The sequence below is a fragment of the Narcine bancroftii genome, chromosome 9 (assembly GCF_036971445.1).
Source record: "Narcine bancroftii isolate sNarBan1 chromosome 9, sNarBan1.hap1, whole genome shotgun sequence".
NCBI classification, from domain to species: domain Eukaryota; kingdom Metazoa; phylum Chordata; class Chondrichthyes; order Torpediniformes; family Narcinidae; genus Narcine; species Narcine bancroftii.
In genome coordinates this window covers 3235101-3248230 of record NC_091477.1, presented here as the reverse complement: position 1 = coordinate 3248230, position 13130 = coordinate 3235101, and the positions used below count along the sequence as shown (strand labels likewise).

The 13130-nt window shown below is 44.9% G+C and overlaps 1 protein-coding gene across 6 annotated transcripts in view; it reads left to right on the top strand.

Annotated features, from left to right (window-relative positions):
• The window catches only part of ndst1b (N-deacetylase/N-sulfotransferase (heparan glucosaminyl) 1b), a 212604-nt gene that overhangs the window by 136538 nt on the left and 62936 nt on the right, over positions 1–13130 (top strand). For all 6 annotated transcript variants that reach the window (XM_069898004.1, XM_069897999.1, XM_069897998.1 and 3 more), the window contains one exon: positions 12782–12895. The gene's annotated coding sequence lies outside the window, so the exon portion shown is untranslated. The remainder of the gene's footprint in view (positions 1–12781; positions 12896–13130) is intronic.

The window sequence follows — 13130 nt, the reverse complement described above, 5'->3', positions numbered from 1 at the left end:
GAAACTCAGCAGGTCAAATTGTCGTTTATGTAGCAAAGATAAAGATACATGACCTACATTTCGGGCTTGAGCCCTTCATCAAGGTGATGAGCAAAACCTAGGCAGGCTGGAGAACAAAGGGGATGAATAGGAGGGGGAGGAATACAGACCAACAGACAAAAGGTGTTAATTGGATAGGATAAGAGGACAGGAGAGAGGGAAGGTGAGAATTGATTTTGAAAGGAGACACAGAAAAGGGAAGAGATATTTCTGAAATGTCCAAGCCAGGCAGGCTGTGATGCATCCTGCCAGTGTATGTTGAATGAAGTGCATTTGTAGACTATAACAAGTTGTACCTCTTTAATCCGGCGACATTGAGACCTGGCCATTGCCGGACCACAGAAAATGCCAGAAAAGAGAACAACCCATAAGAGAGCCCCCCATGTAAACATGTCAAAGGTAGAACAAAGCTTAAAACAGGAAAGTGCAACACCTTTACCAGAGTTCGAGTCCTGCACTGTCTGTAAGGAGTTTGTACCAGACTGCAGGAGTTGCTAGACCACAGAGAGCTGGATAAAAGAGGAACAGCCCGTAGATCATTCCCAATTTAAATTTACAGAGACAACGGCTAACTCGAGGTCAAGGCCCCTCTCCTGTGCATCACCTCCCTTGCTCAGTCTATCCTTCTGGCCCAGTGGGTTAACACTAGGTCAGTGGCTTGTGATTTTGGGGTCTTGTTCCAGAGTCCTTGATTGGCCAAAACCCAGCACAGAGAAGGCTTTGGGTAAGATGTGGCTCCAGGAATGATGGTTTCTGGGCAACAGCCAGCAAGTTGTGAGAACCATGGGACCTCTACCGGGCATTGAGTAGAAGCGTGAAAGTACCCTCACACCCTCGCTGGTGTGAATTACTTGACTGCAGGAGTTCAGTGCATTCTACGCCACTGTCTCCATGGTGACAAGCGCAAATGGCAAGATATTAATGAATTTGACTGAAACCAATGAGGCGATCCATTCCTTACAATTGCCTGAATAAATTTGGCATGTTGCGAGGGATATACAGTAATTCAAGGCTGGGGCAGCAACCTCATGTTACAAATCTACCTCTGCAAGGTGTCCAGATGTACAGGTCCTTGATCAGCATGGTGTGGATTGAAAATGCTGCTCTTGAAAATTGAGCAAAAAGTGGTTCCTCCATAAAATCAGAGTGAAAAAAAACTGACGGAGCTGCCTCTCCCAATCTTGATCTCCCTACTAAAAAATACCAGGCTTTCCACAACACGGTTGGTGTAGCGGTTAGTGCCTGTACATCATTGACGACCGGGACCGGGGTTCGAATCCTGCACTGTCTATAAGGAGTATGTACATTCTCCCCATGTCTGGGTATTCCCTGGGGGCCAGTTTCCTCCCACTCTTCGAAATGTACTAGGGATTGTAGGTTAATTGGGTGTCAATTTGATGGCATATGGACTCATGGGCTGAAAGGGCCCATTACCTTGCTGTATGGCTAATTCTACATTTAAAATAAATATAATTTTAAAACACCGATGGCTTTGTGAGGGATGAAATGAGAGTGGCAGCAGAAAATTCCCTTTGTTGTACAGAATTAAGGCATTTTTAATGAGCAGATGGTTCGTTGCTCTCCAAGCTGAATATCATATGCATTAACATATCCAGACCATAGAGTGTCATTAATATAATTCCCAATTAATCATTGCATTTAAAGCAGAGTCAAGTTTAATCCTTCACATCAGAATTGCTTGGTTTATCACTGTAAAGCTCATTTGTTTCAGGAAATTTAAATTGGCTTTCCCTGTTTCTGGTGACTTGGAAAGACAGAAGATAAATCACAATGTGGTATTTGCTGCAAAACTGATCCTTGGATCTTGCTGTGCACAGATTGTGTGGTATATTTAAATTTAGACATGCAACATGGTAACTGGCCATTCGGCCCACAAGTCCATGCCACCCAATTTACATCCAATTGACCTACATCCCCAGTACGTTTTGGATGGTGGGAGGAAACCAGAGCCCCCAGGGAAAACCCATGCCAACATGGGGAGAATGTACAAACTCCTCACAGACAGAATGGGATTTGAACCCTGGTCCCAATCGCTGTCGTTGTAAAGGCATTGTGCTATGTGCTACAACAAATGTGCCGCCCAGAGAAAAATTATGCATCAGATAAAAATTACTAAACCCTTTGGACTCTGGCCATTTTTAACCTTTTGTAATATATGCTCCAAACTGGATCTTTGGGTAAACTACAGTACAAAAGGTTGAAAATCAACATGTACCAGCCGATAATTAGGTATAAAACCAGTCCCTGAAAAGGAGACAGGGTTAAGGTAGCTTTGAAGTGTACTCAGGTAGTGAAAGGCAAGATTGATTCACCAAGGCGATTATAGGGATGAACCGGTTAGCCAATGGTTCTCAACCTTTTTTTCCCACTCTCATACCACTTTGAGTAATTCCTATGACATTGTGCTCTGTGATTAGTAAGTCGTTGCTTAAGGTGGGATGTAGGGGGGGGAAAGGAAAGTTGAGAATCTGCTCCAGCCCCAATTGTTACTTAAGTATTTTGCTTGAGAAAAATTGTCATTGGCCCATTTCCTTTGGAGTTCTGAAACCGTGCACATGACGAGTCAATGAGGTACAATTAAAACAATGATTTACAAACTTTTTCTTTCCACCCATATCCCACCTTAAGCAATCCTTTACTAATCACAGAGGACCAATGGCATAGGGGATACTTAAAAGTGGGATGTGAATGGAAAGAAAAAGGTTGAGAACTGTTGGGTTGGCCTATGAGGAGAGATTGAGTTGTCTGGGACCGGACTCGCTGGAATTTAGAAGAATGAGACGGGATCTTATAGAAACCTATAAAATTATGAAAGGCACAGATAAGATAGGGGTAGTAAGTTGTTTCCATTGGTGAGGGAGACCAGAACTAGGGGACATGGCCTCAAAATTCAAGGTAGTAGATTTAGGGCAGAGATGAGGAGGAACTGCTTTTCCCAGCGGGCAGTGAATCTGTGGAATTCGCTGCCCATTGAAGCAGTGGAAGCGACCTCAGTAAATATATTTTAGACATACTTCACAATTTCTTATGTTCCTAAGATATAAATGGAGCTTTCTTTCTCATATCTTCACACATTTAAGACAGAGATTGATAGGGATCTGAATAGTTTGAATATTGTGTTCAGTTCTGGTCACTCATTACAGGAAGGATGAGGAAGCTTTAGAGTGGGGGCAGAGGAGATTCCCCAGGATGTTTCCTGGATTGGACAATGTATCTTATGAGGAAAAGTAAACTGAGCTAGGGGTTTTCTCTTTAGAGCCAAGAAGAAAAAGAGGTGACTTAATAGAGATGTATAAGATTAGAGAGGCATAGATAGGGTGGACAGCCTGCACCTTTTCCCAGGGCAACAGTAGCAAATACCAGAGGACATCTGTACAAGGTGAATAGAGGAGAGTTTAGCCGAGATGACACAGGTATGTTTTTTTTACACAGAGAGTAGTGGGTGCGTGGAATGACTTGCCAGGGGTGATGGTGGAGGCTGGAATATTAGGGGCATTTAAGATTATCTTGGACAAGCACATGGATGTAAGAAAAATAGAGGGTTTGGATGTGAGGGAGGGAAGTTTAGATTGTTGAGTAGGTTTATATAAATCGGCACAGGATCAAGGGTCAAACGGCCTGCACTGTGCTGGAATGTTCTATGAAATAGGTATCAAGGGTTATGGGGAGAAGGCAGGGCAGTGGGGCTGAGTTTGAGAATGGATCAGCCTAAGGTGAGCGTTTCAATCGATCCACCAAGAGGGATAGATAAATGCAGGTCATTGTCAGTGTTTAACCATCCCACGATTTCCAGATTGCGATGAAATGACTCTTACAACAGAGGAACAGGCCGTTCCTTGCTGACTTTCAGAAGGGGAGGTTCTGTTCGATGTAGAAAGGTTGTTGCCCACGGTGGGAGAGTCCAGGACAAGAAGGCCTAACTTCAGGACTGAAGGGCGTCCACTTAGAACAGAGATGGGAAGGAATTTCTTCAGCCAGAGGGTGGTAAGTCTGAGGAATTTGTTGGCTGTGGAGGCAAGGTCGTTAAGGCCAAGATTTTTAAGGTTCTTAGTAAATACACAGCTGGAGAAACTCAGCAGGTCAAGCAGTGTCCTTTATACAGTAAAGTACATAACCGACGTTTCAGGCTTGAGCCCTTCATCAAGGTATGGGAAAATGTCAGCAGACATCCGAACAAAAGAGTTGGGGGGGGAGGGGTGGTCACAAGATAGGAGGTGATAGGTGGAGAAGGGAGAGAGGGAACAGCAGAAATCAAGGGGAGGAGGGATGACTGGATGAAGGAAGGGAGGAGAACCAGAAAGGGGTAGGGGAGGGGGAGAGAGGAAAGCAGGTTAGCAGAAACCAGAGAAGTTGATGCTAATGCCATCTGGTTGGAGAGGGCCCAGATGGAAAATCAGGTGTTGTTGCTCCAATTTGCAGGTCATCTTGGTGGGACAGTACACAAGGCCACGGACAGACATTTGAGTGTTGGAGTGTGACTCAGAACTGAAATGGTTGGCCACTGGGTGGTCTCTGTTACTGGTGCAGATGGAGTGGAGGTGCTCAGCGAAATGATCTCCCAATTTACACCCAGTCTCTCCGATGTAGAGAAGTTCACAACACTGGACGCAGTAAACCAGTCCTGTGAATAAACGGGTGAAGTGTTGTTTCACTTGAAAGACTTGTTTGGGACAATGGAGTGTGGTGACGGAATAGGTGTGGGCGCAAATGTGACACCTCCTGCGGCCCACTGAGAAAGGTGCCGGGGAGGTGGTGGGTGTCTGATTAGTGGGGAGGGATGAGAGCACGAGGGAGTTATGGAGGGAGCAGTCCCTACAGAAGACACATAGGGGAGGAGAGGGGAAGGTATGTCTGGTGATGGGATCTTGTAAGTGCCCGGATAGGTTCTTGATTAGCCAAGGCATCAAAGGTTATGGGGAGAAAGTGGGGCTGTGGGAAAATGGGCTGAATGGCCTATTTCTGCTCCTATGTCTTATGGTGTTACGTATCATCGGCAAGGTGGTGAGCAGTATGAGTTGTCAGGAGTCTTTTCTGACAGTGACGGGCTGCAGTCGAGAGAACCAGTTCAGTCTGATGGCAGAATGAGTTCAGTGGGAATCGGTGTGTTTGCTTCTTTGGATGCTGCCAAGAGCTTCGCAGAGTGTCTAACCAGTGATGAGTTTAGACCATCCTGGGTCATCAGTGTGTCTGGAGGGAGCGTTTGCACATAGTTACAGCAGCTTGAGACTCTGGCTTTTGCTGCAATCCGACTTTGGTGCTATTGGATGTGGACTGCTAGATTTTCATCAGTTTGGAACCAATGTTATTTCTGGGAATCCCTTTCCATTTCCAGAATGAAGCAGACGTTACTTTTATGTAATGTACGAATGATGTTTTAATTTATTGTCCTCAGTGTGTACAGGAAGACAGCAGTTTGGATTAATTTAATAAAGAGACAAACTCAAATTCTCCTGAATTAATTAGTAACATTTAATAAAGAATTAGAGAATAATTTGCAGAGATGATACAATAAAGTGTGTGTGTGGTGTGTGTGTGTGACTGACTGATAGGGGGGTTGAGAATGGAAGTTAGGGATGAATAATGGCGGGATGGAGGAAAAGGGCATGAGGAGTTGATGGAGAGAATTCTTCCATCTCCTGGCCGGTTGTATTGGAGAAACCCTTGCATATAGGACGGGACCACACAGTCTTTGCCTCCCTTTAGGTGATGATTGCCCAAGGCTCAAGAGAGCCAGTGCAGCGGAGCAAGTTCCTTGGTACCTTGATCCACTCTATGAACGTAAATTAGAGCCTCTAGTCGCAGTGTTTTTCCATTGACAGTAAAAATGGTTGAATATTTGAAAGATGTTCGATTCTACCTTGCTGTAAAACCAAAATTACAGATTCAAGTCGTGGGTTGGAGGTGATGATGTCAGTTAACCCACAGTGATCATATGAAGCATGTTTGACAGCTCTTGTACTTGTTGGAATTTAGGAGGATGAGGGGGGATCTCATTGAAACATTTTGAATGTTGAATGTTAGATGTAGAAAGGTTGTTTCCCATGATGGCTCAGTCAAAACGTTCCGGGGGTTGTAGGTTAATTGAGTGGCACGGACTTGTGGGCCAAAATGGCCTGTTACCATGCTGTATGTCTAAATTTTTTTAAAAAATTTAAAAAGGGGGCACAAATTCAGGATTGAAGGGTGTCCGCTTGGAACAGAGATATGGAGGAACTTCTTCAGCCAGAGGGTGGTGAATCTGTGGAATATGTTGCCACAGATGGTTGTGGAGGCCGGGTCATTGGGTGTATTTAAGGCAGAGATTGACAGGTTCATGATTAACCAGGGCATCAAAGGTTATGGGGAGAAGGCTGGGCAGTGGGGCTGAGTGGGGAAATGGATCCGCTCAGGATTGAATGGTGGGGTAGACTCCATGGGCAGAATGGCCTATTGCTGCTCCTGTGTCTAATCTAATCCTCACACACCCCAACACAACAGTCAAAATTGATTTCTACCCATCTGCCTTTCCACTGTAGGATATGTAATTATAATGCTAAGTGCATTCACATAAAATTCCCTTCTCTGCTGTTTCAGCAGATGTATAAACCCGTTTATTTCAGTAACATAGTAAAGAGCAGATAAAGAAGCACAAAGCACAGACAAATCATTTCCAGTTACCTGGAGTGCCAATCAATAACGCAAACTAATGCTCAGCTGCATTTTCAGATTAGGAGAATATGATTTCATTGAGTTAAACAGCTTGCATTAATATGGTGGCTGTAAAATAATAAATGTTCTTTGTTCATGATGTTCACGAAGGAGAGAACATCTGAGGTTACATAAGCTTAGGGACAGGTTGACAAACTACTTGCAAAACAGTTCAGAAGAACTTTCATGGAGAGAAATATCAAGGCAAATAAACTTGCATAGAACATGTACTGTGATAGAGAAGTGGGACATTAGACTCAGTAAGTGTGGAGCATTGATGTGTATTCGCAGAGCAGAGCCTGGTTTGGAGAACGATACCAAGACAACGTCATTTTGCTTTTGTGAAGGTCAATCAGGAGTCTGATAACGGTGTGAAAGAAACAGCCCTTGAATCTGGGGGTGCGTGATCTCATACTGGTGAATCTTCTTCTTGACGCGAGGGAGAATGGAGAACATAGAACACTATAGCACAGGCCCTTCGGCCTTCAATGTTGTGCTGACCCATGTAATCTGTTTTTAAAAAGTTCTAAACCCTACCTTCCCCTGTAACCCTCTATTTTCCCTCCATCCATATATCTGTCCTAAGAGTTTCTTAAATGCCCCTAATATTCCAGTCTCCACCACTACACCTGGGAAGGCATTCCAGGCACTCACAACTCTCTGTGTAAAGACTTACCCCTGATGTCTCCCCTAAACTTCCCTCCCTTCACTTTGTACAGACGTCCTCTTGTCTTTGCTGCTCCTGCCCTGGGAAAAGGGCACATCTACGTCTCTCAGAATCTTGTAGAGCTGTTCCTGATCTTGACGCTGTGAGTCCTATGGCACTGAATACAACTTTCCTGACAGAGAGAGAGTAGTTAGAACAGAACAAGGGCAACATTATGCGACTGGTGTGAGATTCATTCAGGAGTCTGATTACAGCAGAAAGAAACCGTCCTTAAATCTGGGGGTGGGTGATCTCACACTGGGGGAATGGAGAGTGTGGGTGGGGTGGGATGAGGCTTTTAATATTTGGGCTGCTTTTCTGAGGCAGAAGGGAGTGGTCGGAGTTGATGGGGTGTGTGTGTGTGTGATGGAGTCGATGGAGGGGAGGGGTGTGCGATGGAGGGGGTGTGTGATAGAGTGAATGGAGGGGAGGGGGTGTGTGTTGGAGGGGAGGGGTGTGTGATGGCCCCTGTAGACGTTGTTATGGGAAACAGGTGACGTATCAAATTTCCTCCGGCTGCTGAGGAAGTAGAGCCAGGAAAATGTACCTTCTTGGCCATTCCATCGACGTGAGTGGATCAGGGCACAGCAGCGGACAACGATGGTGGAGTCAGTGCAGGGTGAGGGGGTTAACAACTCCATTCACATAATGATGACTCTAATGTGTCTAACCAAGAATCTATTCTGTCTCCCATCTGTGATCCCGCTGATGAGTTTATTGTCATGAGTAGTGATGTACTGAAATTCTCACTTGCTGCAGCCACACAGGGATTTTGTACCAAAAAGAGTCAACCCTAGTGGTATGCAATATGGAGATTAATAAAGATAAAACATAGGCTGATAATACATTCTTAGTGCATAGCACAGCACGGCTGGCATAGCGGTTAGTGTAACGCTATTACGGTGCCAGCAATTGTAAGGAGTTTGTACGTTCTCCTTGTGTCTGTGTGGGTTTTCCCCGGGGGCTCTGGTTTCCTCCCACCGTTCGAAACGTATCGGGTGCAGGTTCATTGGATGTAAACTGTGTGGCACAGGCTCATGGGCCAAAGTGGCCTGTCTCCGTGCTATCTGTCTAAATTTAAATTTAACATTTTAAATTTAAATTTAAAATTTTCCCAGCTACAGCAGTACTAGAAAAAAACATGATGTTTCAATTGTGCAGTCAGGTCTTTCTGTGGTGTCAGAATAGTTTATAATTAGGGTAGTTCGGGGAGGTTCAAGAGCCTGATTCCATAAGACATTGGAACAGAAATAAGTTATTCAGCCCATCAACTCTGCCCCGCCATTCAATCGCAAATCCCATCGGATGTAAAATGTTCTTGAACCAAGATATTTCTGTATCATCTGCCCAAACGGAATCAGAATCATAATTTATTTTTCATGAACATGTCGTGAAAGTTGTTGTTTTGCGGTAGCATCACAGTGCAAACAGTTATATAAAAAGTCAAGGGAAAGCAGTGTCTGTGGTTCATTGATCGTTCAGGAACCTGATGGTGGAGGGGAAGAAGGGGGCAGTGAGAAGAGGTTGTGACCAGGGTGATGGGGGTTCTTTATGACGACGGCTGCCTGCAGTGGATGAGAAGTCGGAGGCTGTGATGGACCTGACTGGGCTTGTCTCCTTCTGCAGCCCTCTGCCTTTCTGAGCACTCAAATTGCCAATCGGCCCTTGTAACCAGTCAGTAAACAGAATCAGAATATGTTGTTATGAACATGTGTCACGAAATTCGATGTTTTGCAGCAACATCATGTGCAAAACCTTCGGTGAATTACAATTTAAAAATAAATAACAGTCCAAAAGAAGAGAAAAGTGAGGTCATGGGTGCAGTTCGCAGTAAAGTCTGCCTGACAAGTAAAAACACGACGCTGGAGAAACTCAGGTCAAACAGTGTTCTTTATACAGCCAAGATAAAGATGCTGAACCAATGTTTCAGGCTTGAGCCCTTCATTCATTATGGCATGAGCAAAATGTAGGCAGCCGCCCGAACTGAACTAGTGTGTGTGATTCATTGTCCACTTGGAACTTTGATGGCAGAAGTCCCCAATAGAGTGTCTGACAACGTGCCAAAGTTGGGCTTTAGTTTCAGAGTTCGTTGGACCTGATAGAAGCCTGTTTATCTCCTGTTTGTGGACACCAGGAAATCAGTCGACAACTTGTCAAGGGGCTGTCCAGTGAAACTTCCACACTGGGAGGAGGTATTTCTGATCTCCTGTTGGATGTTTGAGCCAGGTTAAGACCCTCTCCAACGGCATCTGACCACACGCTTCCCATCCCGGTTTTCAGCTGTGGATGGAAGAGCCAAGATCAAATTGTTTATATTTTCAGTTCAGCAAACAGTGGGAGATGTACATGTTTTTGCCTTTGGCTGAGGGCTGGAGTATATAGTGCCTTCAGCTCAAATCTCAGCATGAAAGTCTGAGCTGATATCATCTTCACAGCCATGTCCCAAGAGAGGCTAACCTTTCCTTTGAATGGTTGTATTTCCATGGACTCTATAACTGTACTAAAGTATTAGCACAACATCAAGTTGTAATGTAGCCACCAAAACCCAGTTGCAATAAAATAGGGGCAGGAAATTAATGTCGGTGAAATAGATAAGGAAGGTGGTCAAAATCTTTCCCCTGGCAGGAATATCAAAAACAAGAGGACATAAATCTAAGGTGAGAGGGAGGAGATTTCAAAGTTCTGTAAAATATTTGAGGAGTAAGACATTTTTACATAGTTGTTGGGGTGTATCCATAACACAGGTGGTGAAAATGGTACATAGCATACTTACCTTCATAGTCAGGGTAATCGTTCATTTCGAGAAGACCTGAATATAAACACAAAGTGGCAATGTTGAGGCTTTGTAAGTCCTTGGTCAGTCCACGTTTGGAGAATTGCAAGTAGATTTGGGCCCTATCTCATGTCCAGGGGAGGTTTATGAGAATGATCCCGGGGTTATAAGGGTTAGGGAATGAGGAGCATTTGATAGGTCTAGACCTGTACTCTCTGGAGTTTAGTAGAATGAGGGAGGGATCTCTTTGAACCCTACCAAATAAGAAAAGGCCTGGATAGAGTGTATGTCGAGATGTTTCCAGTAGTGGGAGAATCTAGGACAGTGGTTCCCAACCTTTTTTTCTGCTCACATACCACCTTAAGTAATCCTTTACTAATGACAGAGCACCTATGGCATTCAAAACTGAGGTAGTAGGTGATTGAAAAGGAAGGGTTGGGAACCACTGGTCTAAGACCAGAGGGCACGGCCTCAAAATAAAAGGATGTTTCTATAGATGAGGAGAAACTTCTGCTGTCGGCGGAGAGCAGCAGCAATCATCAAGGATCCACACCACCCAGCACATGCTCTGTTCTCACTGCTGCCATCAGGAAAGAGGTATCGGTGCCACAAGACTCGCACCATCAGGTTCAGGAATAACTGCTCCCCCTCCACCATCAGACTCCTCAATAGACTCAATCAGTAACTCGTTTAAGGACTTTTACTTTTGCACTTTATTGATTTTTTTTCCACTCTGTATTACACAGTCAGTTTGTTTACATTTCTTTATTTGTTGACATGTGAACTGAGTCATTTTTTTTGCACTACCAATGAGAGGTAATTCTGCCTCGTATGCAGGAAATGAAAGAATCTCAGGCTTGTATGTGATGCCATGTATGTACTCTGACAATAAAGGTGAAATCTGAGGAGGGTACATGATCAGCCATGAATGAATGTTGAATGATGGTACAGACTCAAAGGGCTGAATGGCCTGCTCCTACATTCAATGACTTGTCTGAGTGGCTCATCTCTGGTACTTTCTGGAACTGAGACAGGATTTTTAAAAAATTCTGCCTTGACTTAACAACTTGAATTTAAATTTCTCGGCTATAATAGTGCCATTCAAATTCCTGCCCTGCATCAATGACCTAGAATGCTGGCTGCAGTTTAACCACCGGGCCATCATTAATTACAAAGCTGAAATTGGATTGTTTAGCGTTTCTTTCCTGTGTGACTCAGCCCTTCACCAGAATCACGTGTCAACCCGGGAAAAATCCCGGTATAATTCTGTCTTGTTCCGGAAAGTTCATCATTCTCGTACTGAGAGAAGGTGGTTTCTGGTTAAAAACACAAAGCTGGAGAAACTCAGCTGGTCAAACAGTGAACTTTATAGATCAAAGGTAAAGATGCATCATCAACTTTTCGGGCTTGAGACCTTCATCAAGGTTTGAGCAAAATGTAGGCAGGTGCCTGAACTCTAGCAACAATAAAGACACATCACCAACAATTCAGGATTTCTGGGATGTGAGGTTTGTCCAAACAGTGTCCACACTCCATAGGGTTTAGAACCACAAGAGGTGATCTCACTGGGAGGGAGGGGTAGAGATGGGGCAGATGTCTCCCCTGCAGTGCACAAAAGTGCTGGAGAAACTCAGCAGGTCAAACAGTGTCCTTGATATGGCAAAGATAAAGATACAGAACTGACGTTTTGGTCTTGAGCCCTTCATCAAAGTCTGGTCCTTGATCAAGCCCAAAACATCGGTTCTGTATCTTTATCATATAAAGGACACAGTTTGACCTGCTGAGTTTCTCCAGCACTGTGGTTTTAATTCAATCATGGTGTCTGTGGATTTTCGTGCTTTACTACCTCAGAATAGTACGAGATGTCATGTATGTACTTAAACAATAAAGATGAAGTCGGAATTGGGCCTCGTTGTGCTATTTCATTGCACTGGGGAAAGAGAGAGGCTCAGGTTCACAGGGTTGTGACCCTTCCCAAACTGGGGAAACCATTGCAGGCTACAGTGCGGGGCTTGGGTCACCAGACCACAGGCTGCTTCTTGGAATGGTTATCAGGTCCTGGATCCATGAGGGTGCCGATGGATATAGCTTCCTAGTGCCGGGGGGGGGGGGGGGGGGTGCAACTTGGAGGCCACCAGCTCCATTTGGCTGCTTGACACACAGGAAAGGTTACAGGGCCACAAGCAGGACGCGATGGGTCCATGGACGCTGGATGTCTGACTCTTGCTTCTCTTTCCTGCTGTTCGTGGGGCTAAACTGATATCACCTCTTTGTGTGCCTTTACAGGGCAGACAAAAGAAAGCTTTCTGTGTTCTTTGTTGACATGACAATAATTGGAATCTTGATGTTGAGTTGGTACTTCTCAACTGGACTAGACAGATACAGTATCATTAATCACTGAGTGAAACATGCAGATGCTGTGAATAGGAACTTTTAGGCAGCCACTGAGAAACAGAAGATGTTCTGCTCCGCTGGCAGTGTCAATGACAGAATTGATGTGCTACATTCCATCCCGTCATTTTTCCACCAAGACTCTCCCCTCTGCATTTTTACAGAGCGACTCCGTGAGAAACTGGGCTCATGAATACGATGTTCACCCTTCGACAACCTCAGGAAGGCAGTGTAAAGGTGCTGAGGAAGAGGGCTGGCTAAACAACCTCTCCCCGGAGGTAAGTAGGCACGTTCCTTGATTTCTGTGTACAAATTATACTTGTCGTGAAAGCACAATAAATGCTGGTCTGGCAGCATCCAGAGGAAGTGAGGATAGATGACCGACGTCTCAGGCCTGAGCCCTTCTCCAAGGAATAAGCCGATGGGGGCGGCACGGTTGGTGGAGACGCTCCAGTGGCAGCGATCGGGACCAGGGTTCGCATCGTGCGCTGTCTGCACGAAGTGTGCACCTTC